Genomic DNA, 12,232 nt, shown 5'->3' on the forward strand with positions numbered 1-12,232 from the left:
TGACTGCAGCGTGGCGAAGGATCATTTGTCTATTTTAATATTTTTACCCAGTGTTTTCACAATTTCTTTCCACCAATTTGAGTGGGTAATTAATGTTGGACTGCTTATGGTCACCCACGTCTAAAAGCAGTCATGTTACTGGTCTTGTTGCTCTTAAATTATGGACAGTATTTTCATGCTGAAGATATTTTTTTACAGGACTTTATATGATACATAATATTTTTGTCTTTAAGTTTAAAGTGAGACTCTGAGGCTGCTACAGCTATGCACTGCTTTGTTCTGTGAATGTCCGCTCACAAAAGATAAGCAGGATTGGCTAGAAGCAGTACATGGATAAACTGGGTCATTCTTTCAGTTCTGCAGAAAGTGAGATTGGTGATATAGTAGTGGAGCTCTTCCCTTTGACTTAGGGTATGTATACACTGTCCAGCGGTTCAAATGATGGGTTATGAATAGCCCGGCACACCGAAGTGCTGCACTGTAACTCCTGTATGCACACTGCAGGTGTGAACTAAAAGATTACTGGGACTACATTAAAGCAACCTTGGAACCTTTTAGTTCATGCCTGAAACATCCATACTGGAGTTACAGTCCAGCACTTTGGGGCTATTCACTGTTCACATCCCTGTAGTCCAAACTCCAGGGCAGTGTAGATAAGCCCTTAGTTTCTGACCTAATGTCCCAGGCTGATGTTAAGGGACACTGTGTTGCTGGAAGTTCTAGGCTTATTGTGTAGTGCAATAAACTACCAAATCAGATTATTAGTATTTTACCCTCACTTATTCATTTACGCCTGTGCTATAAAAGACTTAATGCAGTGGAGAATCATGAGGCTTCAAGCTGAGCTCTTTACCAATTGTAGTAATTTAAGATCTCATAGTACTTTTTCTAGGTGTGTCTATCCCAGATATATTGGTTAAATTCCAATATGGGGAACTGTGTTTTGACCACCTAACATCCCTGTTGAGGATTAGCTTCATATGATACACTTCCCTTCCTGCTTTACCCTGATGTTGCCTGCACTGCTCTGCATTGTTAAACAGCTGCTTCTGTTGTCTTCAGAGGGCTGCTTTAACGGGGTTTGCAGAAGTGATCCCAAAAAGTATTTTATCTGCAGTACTTGGCAAAAGTTTTGTGAGAAGAACCATATGAAAAAAGGTTGGGCGGGAATAGGGGGCAGAAATCATTTCAGGTCAACCCAAAACAATTTTGTTTAAATTTCTCTCAAAAAGTTAAAAATATTTGGTTTAGAATTGAACTAAAAGTTTTGTTTGACCCTAAATAAAATGTTTTGGTTTTTGAGTTCAACTCTTTTAAAAATTAAATTGAAGTAAAATGCAAAACAAGAAATCATTTTCAGCTGGAAAAATCAGAATATTTTTAGAATGTCAAAATAAACCAATTTGATGGATTTTTTTTTTTTTACTGAAAGAATTTGGTGAATTCAGCACAAATTTGCAACCTGTTTTGGTCAGCCTGAATCTGCATTTTAGGTGAAATAAATATAGATGCAGATACCCAGTCTGCACTGCTTCTCCACTCCTCATTCCTGGCTCAGCTCCTAGCAGGCTAGTATTTTGCCCTGTCTGTTTACATGTAAATACTATTTCCCCAAAATATTTCAGATGTAAAATGGAAAGATTTTTAGGACATATCCCCAATAAGTAATTGTGTAATTACTGACAACATGACACAAGCTGTCAAAAAAGACCCAAATATTTTCCCAGAACTTTTCTGCTCTGTTAAGTACATAATCTGCATTTTAAATACTGCCCAGTTGCATATCTACCTGAGAGACAGGAGTTGTTCTGAAGGAGGCTTTCCAGTTACAAAAGTAGAGAGAACACTGAGCTCTGTGTATCTTTCTAGCTCAGGTTTTTTTTTTAAATGCTATCCTTGTACCTCTTAAAATATGTGTGAGAGAGAGACAGAGAACAAGGAAAATAAACATTCTGCATACAAATAATATCACACACATCTACTACCCAGGAGTCTCACCTCACAAGTGTTAACTGATTATGATTTGCAACACCCCAGTGAGGTCGCTATTTTGTAGATGTAGGGGAAACTGAAGCACAAAAGGACTTCCTGAGGTCACAGAGCGGTTAATGTCTGGCTAAGAACTCAGCTTCCCCGACTCCCTGTCCTTCAGTCTAACTACTAGACTATTCTGCCATCCCTGGAATGGATTTAAATTTGACATTGAAATGTTTACTTTATGCTTCAGTCTCAAGATGTTATTTCTTTGATCTTTAATATTATGTAAAGTAAGTTACCAGCAAACGTGGGTCTGAGTGGCAGAATCTGACCTGTGCAACTGAAGTGCTGGCTGTCAGCTATGCTACATTTCCCAGCATCAATTGATGACCAACCTATACATTGTTTAAAAGTAATTTTTATGGCTAACATTTTTAACATGTCAGGGCTGTACCAAAAAAAGGCAACTTTCCTAACTGCAGTGTTGTAGCCACGATGGTCTCCCCCAGGATATTAGAGAGACAAGGTGGGTGAAGTTATAGTCTTTTATTGTACCAACTTCTGTTGGTGAGAGAGACAAGATTTTGAGCGACACAGAATTCTGGTCTGAAGAAGACCTGAAGAAGAGCTCTGTGTAGAACGAAATATGTCCAACGAAATATGTTACATCACCGACCTTGCCTCTCTAGCTTTCTTGATGAAACAATTAAGATTTTTTCAGGAAATGTTCCTGCCTATTTTCCTGTTAGGATCCATCTATTTCCCAGTTTCTCCCCTCTCTGCTTCTTGGCCAAAAATAAAGTGGTCTGGGTCTCACTCCTGGTGTTCTAGAAGGTGGTGGGGGTTGTTTGGAAATACCTTCTCCAAACTGACAAATGTTCGGTCAGTCAGTCATGACTTATTACTCTACTGCACAAGTTACATAGGCTCATTTACGTCTGTGTTAGAAAAGGCATGTGTGTGTGGATATCTTAAAAAAAATCTGATAAAAAATGGGCATTGTTTTCCATGGAAATGTTAAAATAACATTTTCTTTTGAAATTTCCATGGAAAATTTTGATTTTTTTCAATGGAAGTTCGAAAGCTGAAAAATGTTGACCAGACCCCTAAACACTTTCATTGTGGAAAGAATGGTGCTAATTGGAGTTATGGTTCAGGTGCCTCAAACTCCCTTTCTCCTCTATAGGCTGGATTTCATCCCCATTAGGGACCTCAGTCTTTCCTTTTGGAAAGTGGAAGTTCACCATGCGACTCCCTGGCCATAGAGATTCAGGGTAGATGTAGTCTGGCTGGGGGAGCTCATAGAGAAGAACGAGATTATGAGACAATGAAATTATGTCTGCCAAGAAGCACTAAAGCATCGTTTCCAAATGGAAATACATTGGTTTTCAACAAAAAATATTTCAGCTTTTTTTTATGAAAAATTAAAATTTTCTGTGGAAAGGAGACACTTTGCATAAAAAAAATATTGTAAAAAAACCAATTTTCTATCCAGTAATCGTTTTGATGGGAAATTTCAATAAACCATCGTTTGTACCCTTCCTCTCTAATGTGATTTAAGCACATGCTTAAATTTTGTTCCTAATAGGGATGCTTTCCTGAATTAGAGCCTCAGTTTGGAATAACTGCAACCACCATTTTGGAAATTGATCCGCATGGATCAAGTTCAACACTGAAGTGCACAAGCTGATTGAGCCTGGGTTGCCACGCTTTTTCAGAGATAATTCTAAAGTGCTGAGAATGCTGCTTTCAGGGATGGCCATGCAGTTTGGGAAAGGCTAATTTGCTGATGTTGTCATGTCATTTCCTCAAATTACTACTTTTAGGGAATGGAATCACATGATCAGGTGTTTGTGGGCATCGTAAAGGTATCCATGAGTGCAAGAGAGGTCGGGGCACTACAATATCGCTTCCTGCCTAGTTCCGGTGCAGCATAATGCACAGTGCCATGAACTGATACAACACACTGTGACATGTGCAGGGAACAGCCAGAACAATTCTGTTTTACATCCAGTATCTACTAGTTCCAGCAGTGATCGTCTTATCCTGATTTCTGTGAGATACAGTAATTACTATGTTGGGTACCCACTTAGGAAGCTTGTAAGCTTCATAATTCATATGGAGTGCAAAATAAGGGCATTTTACAATCCCGTAAAGATTGCTATTCTATTTGTTTAAATTTAAAAAAAAGGGGGGGAAGGCCTATTTTTTTGTTTTCATTTTCCCAAGCTTTTGTCAGTGTTTTCAGAGTAAATCAGCTCTGTAAGACAACACCCTGTCCTCATTTCTACACATTGTTTGTGTACCAGGCTCAGAACTGCCATTTCATATCACAGTACATTGATTTTTAATGTTCTTCTAATTTAGGCTAAAGATGCAGAAATCTTAGTTCAGTTAGGCTGCATGCTGACCTGCATTTGAACTTCTTCCCAGCTGCTCTTAGGACTCTAACAACAGTCCTATTTTTAAAACACAATTAGAAACAAAATATTCCAAACTGACATTATCGGCTGGTTTTAATTATGCTTTAACATTATTTTTGTGCAGTCAATAACAAATATGTGCTTTGGAGATGGTTGTAAGGGTTATAGGATTTAAACATATGTAATAATCTCACTTACTTCTGTCTCATTCCCTCTTTAGATCTATTGCTGTTATCTGATTTATTTAGACACAGCAGCTGGTGTGTCCTTTTGGGGCTAGCTTTGCAAGATTAAATTCTGCCACCTTGACCTAGCATAAATACTGAGAAACTGCACAGCCCAGGTTCATCATGGGATCTGGTGCATGAAATTAGTGTCGGAAAGTAGGATAATGCAGTGCCAGTGACATGGGCACGTCAATCTGGATAATTCTGGAATTCTGAAAGAGGGGAAAAGTTCAATAAGACTACAGTGCCCTATTTAATAGTGCAACGAAAAAATGAGTTTCTATATAGATGATTCTGCGTGGGAAGGAGGAGCTACGTGTATTTAACATGATTTAGAAGTGACAAGTGTTTTCTGTTGAAATAATAAACATCATCTTGATAAACTTCATACATTCCTCTTTTCAATACCTCATTCCAGCCTTCAGTTAGTTCAATTAGCACTGCTCCCTAATAACTTAGAGCAGTGAAGTTGGGACCTGGTCTTGTAATAGTTTTATAGATACAACCCCTGTGGACTACAATGGAAATTTTTCATGAGTAAGGACTACAGGCTAGAGGCCCCTGTATTTCCAAATGAAAATCTTTGTAATATAAATATGTGTATTTCTTTTTTGTTTGAACTACCCTTTTGTGGCATGGATGTGATGAATAAGTACAAAGGCTGTCTTTTGTTGCCAAAGGCATGATGGCACACCACCTTTGTTATTGCTCTATAAATTAAGTAATGATTTCAGTTATAGGAAACATTCTTCCATTAAAGTACTGAATTTCCTCTTCACATGTATAACCACTGCACAGCATCTCTTTATATTAATGAAAAAAGGCTTTCTTTAATGCCAGCACATTAGAGAATGTAAAATGCAGTGTGAGGGAAAAATTAAAATATGTTCCTTAGAGTATCTACATAAGTGACATTTTAGTTAATCATAACTACTTTGGTAAATATAGCTGTAAATAAAGAGGGGTGATTTTGCATTCTGGTACCATAAATTGGAAGATCCTGATTCTTTACCAAATGGGATTTTTTTTTTCTGTGTGACCAAGCTGCCTACCAGACTTTGGGCAGTGCAGAAGTAATAATAATTATTTGATCTATAGTATCTGGCATTCTAAAGTATTGTTCACTGCATGAAATTCTAAAGGGCAAATTCAACTTAATTTAAAATTAGAAATTCAGAAAAAAGTATTCCTTTAACAGATGCTCTAGCATATGGCTAGGATTTAAGAAAATACATAGTTGAGCATTGAAAATAAATAAGGAGATGACAAGCCCTCCCTCCCTCTTTTGCCCCATAGATACACTAAGCACATGGTCACCAGATGGCGTGTACACAACTTCGAATGTAGTACAATATTTATAGCCACCAATTTGCTGCCTTAGAGTAGAAGGTCATGTATTAAAATATTTTTTCTTATCTTCTCCCAAATGCACTTTCTTCTTCTATTTTTGTTTAAATAGAGAACAAAGGAAAGAATTGTTTTAAAAAATGGAAGTAAGCAATTCAGTATTTAGATTGCCTGGAATGTTCATTAGCCAATGGTGTAAAAGGGTTCCTGCCAAATAGTTTGAGCCTACTCAAAAACAGTTACAAACCGCTGTGACATTTTCTCATTCTGAATATCTCTGTGGTCCAAGCCACAAAATTTGGATCCTAACTTGCCCAAGGCCACTATAAAAACGGGGGCCAGACCCTTCACTCCTGATCCTGCAATAAAATACATGTGGATAGATTTCTACATATATGTGGAGCCCAGTTTGGCAGTGAAGCTGCAAAGGATCTGCCTGCTCAAAGTTTGGGTCATAATACAATACAATACAATACAAACTTTCTAATAGCTCTATGATGAGTGGATATTGTTTTGTTTTAAAAATAATTACATGATCAACAGCAACGCCTTACATAGGAGATTTGTCACAGCCACTAGAGGGAGCACCAGATAATGAACATGCTCTAGGACAGTATTCTCAAAATTGTGCAGCTGTTCCGCTGCCTCTCTCTAGATTAAAATAACTAATTAACAAGATTCCAAAAAGCTGTGTGCATTCCTGCTCATCATCGGCAATAGTGTTTGTGCTCAACAGGGATCTAAATGACATGAATATATGTTGGCTTCCATTCTATTTGAAACAGCTGTGGGCATGGAATTCCTGAGTAGCACTGTGTGGGCTTGTCTTCACTACTGGGGAGATCGATGCAGCAGATGTTGATTTAGCAGCTGTATTGAAGACCCGCAAAATCAACAGCAGAGTGCTCTCTTGTTGAGTCTAGTACTCCAGCTACCCAAGAAGAGTAGGTAAGTCGACTGGAGAGCATCTCCCATCGATGCAGCACAGTGAAGACACCACAGCTGGCCCTCAATGTGAAGGAAATAATGCTTAATGCCAAAAGAAAAAGCATAGACTATGTAGTGAAATAAATATTTTTTTCAAGACATTAACAGAGCATTACAGATAATGAAGGTAATGAATACAATTCACGTGAGTATCTAGACGCCTTTTAGCCCCAAATTGGGTTTATAGGTTAAAGGTTTGTGGAGCACAATTGTGATATGAAAGAATGCACACATAGCTCTTGTCTCTCCTCTTGGCCTTTTCTATAATATAAAGGGAGTTTGTTGAACAAGATTTCACTTTTTTGTGGAAGATTGTCCTTCCAAAGATGATAGAACTGATGTGAAAATTAAAACTCTGCACATTTAAGCAGAACTTAATTTACCATGCAACACAAAAGCTTCCAATGCACCCAAGCTGGAGAGCAATAGCTTAGAAAATCAGTACAAATAGAGGGGAAAAATATAATATTTGTATTAAATATCTAACTGGGTCTTGTGTGGTATCAAAAATGCATCGAAGTTATGAGGATATATTTTCATCTTTGAGGTTTTTTGTATTTTATAAAAACCACTCCAGATTTGTGATTTATGTTGTCACCAGAAACCCTCAGCGAACATACAGTTTTATATCAGTGACAGAGAGTGACCACCAATCAGATTGTGGCACTTCATAATTTGCTATCCTGAAAATAATCATTTTGATTTATTTATAATGCAGATATAGTAGTGGTTATCCGAAGCCATAGGGAATAAGATTACATGAAACACATTAGCAGCCTTCATTTATATAATATGTAATGTAATTGGATCATTCACAGAGACATCATTTAAAACTATACTCATTTATGCGTAATAAGGTGATGTTGAAATTCTCTCCTGATACCAGGAAAGAATATTAGCATTTGCAGGAACATTAAATTAAGAATGTAGACCTACTAATCCACAAACATATGAGTATAAAGGTCAAGGGAGAACTGGCTAGATGAAAATACAGCAGTATTGTTTCCTTTGTGCCACGTTTTTGTGTTTAATTTTTCATTGTAAATTTCATTTTGTTTCAAAATTAGAACTTATTTTGTTCAATTAAATATCCCTCCCAAGTGCATGCTCCTTTTTAATATCTCAGTAATATTATATGATTTAAAGACAGTTAATTTAGAAATAGTGTTAATGTCTGTAGTCTAAGACAGTAGAATGATTTCAAATATTGAGTCTTATAATGTAACAGTGTATGAGTAGTTTTATTGGGTATAAAGTAAAGCACATGCATGAGTGTTTGCAGCATGAGGGTCTAATTAATGGTATTGTTTTGTTAGGCAATGATAAACATACTCTCATATTGGCTTTTTTCCCCTCCCTTCTGGAATATTTGTACAGCAATCCAAGCTTCCCACCTCATCTTTTTAGCTGCATTTAGCTGTCGGAAAGACAAATTATATTGCTTTATGTCCTAAAACTTAGTTTTCCAAGTTTTTCATCTTGTTGACTTCCTGTTTACAGCAGAATGCTATTCTGCATACCTCCTCTTCCCTTACTAATTTCATACTTTTCCAGCAGTGATGGTAGTGCTGGTTACCCAAAAAAGTAATATGGGCAGTTTTAAGAAAGAAAGATGAAAATACAATGGGTACAACAACTTAGTTATAAACCCTGTTTTCCATCTGTGCATTTTTAATATTCTCTCTCTCTAGGTGTAAGAACTATCTTTGCTAGCTGTAACAATGGCTTCTGCAATATTCAGATCCAGAATATTGCCCAAAATTTATGGGAATTTGGATTGGGAGGTTTGGTTCTGGCCCTATAAAATTAGTAACAAAAATTCCCTTATATTCTTCAGCTGTGACTTTGTCTAGTCTCTCTCAGTCACATTGCAGTTTGGTTTTGTCATCCTGTGGTTTTGCTGTTCTTCTCAGTTTGATATTTTTTTTTACTCATTAACACATTTGATCTTAGTGAAATTTGCCTGACAGAGATATGAAGCAGCTGTACAAGAAGGTGATTTTTTTTTTTTGGTTTTACTTTAGCGGATTAGAAAAGCCGTGGGAAGCTTTAAACCAGTCCCACAGTGGGTTACAGTAAGCACTAAGTGTTACTGTTTGCTGAATGACAGCTGCTTCACTGTTGTGACAGAATCAGCTCTGTGGACCTCCTGGAAGTCCATAGTCCACCATTTGCAAACCATTGTCTTAAAATCATCTTTGATTTACTATCTGCGTTGGTGGCATCTCTCAGAAATTAAATCTTTCAATGGAAAGTGGACTGGTGTTATTTGCAGTTTAGTTAGATGTGAAACTTTAATCTCTGAGGAGTGTCACCCAGAAATAAAACACAGCTATTGATACAAAGTTAATCATAACTATATTTATATCTACTATATAAACTTGCAGATAACGGTGCTATTCGTCTGAGTAAAGTTGCGGATGTGTTTGCTTGCCTAGGTTTTATGTTACTATTGTGGATTTGTTTTTTATGGAATTCATTCTGGTTCTCAGTTTATACTGAGCTATTGTATATGTAGGTCAGTATTCTCTTTTTGGAGGATACCTATCAATTTCTTTTGTGGAAAAGATCTGTGGAAATTAAACAGACCTAGAGAGGCTATTGTAGGAATGCATCTGAGGAAGTGGGTATTCACCCACGAAAGCTCATGCTCCAAAACGTCTGTTAGTCTATAAGGTGCCACAGGATTCTTTGCTGCTATTGTAGGAATATAAGCTTCCATTAAGCTACACAGGGTGGCTTAAAAATTCTAAAGAAAGGATATTGTTCTCTGACAAATTATATAGAGTTTAGATTCCATAGAATTTTTATAGACCTGTATTTAATTTCTAAAGAACCCCATTTGTTTCACCTTTGTTAAATACTATAGATTTTTTATTAGAGCACTGTTAATAAGAAATCCTAATGGAGTAGATGTAGGAGACTAGGGGCTCATAAGGATAGGGAGAGAGATCATTGGACAGGACACTAGAGGGGTAGTACAACCTGTATAGGAATAGGTCTTCTGCTCTGTATAGTCCTCTGAGCTGGATTTGTCTGTCACTTTCATAATATCTATAACTACGCTCGAAAGACTAGATTTTTATTGGCAGATGTCAGTAAACATTGGTTTCACTATACACATACAAACCAAAACACAAATATTGTCATTGATCATAATAAAAATTTACAGATAGGCAGAGTAAGAAAAAATGCTGCTTGAGAGCTTAGAATCCCACCTTTAATGTGGATAAAACATGTTGAAATGCTGGCATTAACTGAGCTGGAGCAGGGATGCCATTTAGGTAGCTTTACCTATCATCCTTAAATAACTATTGTCTGACTCCCTTCCCCCATAATGTCCCACAACTGTGAAAATTTAAATCAATAAAACACAAAGAATTGCTTAAACCCCCAAATTTTATGCAGCCATGAAAAATTAAATCAAGGCATATAAAAAAGTTGAAAAATAAACTATCTGTTGGAATTGTATTAGAAACTGCCAAGCCTATCTATCATCTAGCTGCCATTGGGGGATTGTGTATTTGGTATCTGTACATAGCAGTCATGATGTCAGTCGTTTTGCCATCTTTTATAATTATAGCTAGTATGTTTTTTACTGTAAGCCAATAGGCAAATAAAGTGTAATGTTATTTAGCTGAAAAGGTTAGTCCTTTGTTGTTGTTTCTCCTGACAATTAAGCTCTCTGTCGGCGGTGCATGGAGTTTTGCAGTAATGAACTACTGGTGACCACAGAATCAAAAATGTCAAAAATATTTGAGATAAACTGTTCCTGCTTAGATGTATCTGAATTATCAGAAGTTCAGAACACTGGCTAAAGCATCTACCTCTGGAGCTATGCAGCAGACACATGGCCTAATCAAAGATGCACACATGTGAGTTGAAAAGTTCAGGATAGGGCCTTAAGCATTTAATCATTTAAAGGGAAAAAAATCTTACTTCATGTGCATTAAAGTGGTAGTCACTTTAAAAATTGCAAATGCCCAGAGACTGTATAATGGAGAGATACTGGTTCTTTTTTATTTTTGTCTGGTGCTCAGTTGTACACTATAGCTCTGGAAAATTATTCACCTTTAAAAGCCACAGTTGTACTAGGACTATGCAAAACATGAGAAACAGGTTTTGTTTTTGTTTTCTTTTGAAATTATGGCTTAGCTGTGATTTCATAAAACTTCAGAACTGTTAAATGTTCAGAGATGAAATTAGACATTTATTTTCATAACAGTTTGATTTAAAAAAATTCACTCGTGGGGAAAAACTAAGTCAATTTTTGTCCTATTTATTTAAGAGCATATAGCACTTATGCTGCAACTGTGGATCTGACCTTGTGCAGTTAATATGAGTAGGACTGGACTTTCACAGGTATTTTCAAGTGGTAGGGGAAAGGGAAGAATAATTTTGTCTAGTTTTAGGCAGTTATTTCCTCCTACATTTTATTTTAATTTTTAAGAAAATGAATCTTAAAAAGAACTGGTTTATATTGTGACCAGGTCTTATATAAAGAGCAATTCTTTTTTTTCAGATGGAATGACTTGTTCTGCTATGAATAGAAGTTAATTATACAAGGGTAAGTGCTTCAATACTGGCTCCATATTAATTTCTCTTGAAGTAGGTGGGGAGTTTTGTATATGTGAGGGTTGGAGAAATTATCCCCAGGTTGGAACTTGCAAATTCAGTGTTATTTTAAAATAGCAAGCAGGCACTTTGCAAGTGTCATGCAAGTAGAGTACCAACTGGAGTTGCAAAAAAACCAAAATCAAAACCAAACCAAAAATACTCTGTCACCTCCAACAAAAAAGGCAGAATAAAGCACTTTCTTTCATAATTTATCAAGAAAATATGGAACTATTTATATGGAACTATGAATGCTTCCCTAATTTCTCTGAAAATGAAAGGGCTTCTGTAGAGCATGAAACACCTGCCATATTATTTATTTTTAAAAAGCAACAATAAAAAATCATGACAGTTTTCTATGGAAAATGGGAGCAATCTTCACACCGGATCAATATGGGAAGTTTCATGGTTTTGCATCTGATGACATTTCATCCTTTTCAAAAGTTGCTGAGCATCTGCAGTTCCATTTAAATCAATGAGGGCTGTGGGGGCTCAACAACTTTGCAGTTCTGGCTGCATGTTCACAGAAAACATGTGCTTGCTGTTTTGGTTTTTTTTTTGCCATTGATTAAATCTATAAATTCTCATTTGAACTCATATGAATAACCACAAAGAGTGAAATTCAATCACTTACTTATCCCTCCTTGCCACCAGCCT

This window comes from Gopherus evgoodei, chromosome 1 (genome assembly GCF_007399415.2).
Source record: "Gopherus evgoodei ecotype Sinaloan lineage chromosome 1, rGopEvg1_v1.p, whole genome shotgun sequence".
Taxonomy (NCBI): Eukaryota; Metazoa; Chordata; order Testudines; family Testudinidae; genus Gopherus; species Gopherus evgoodei.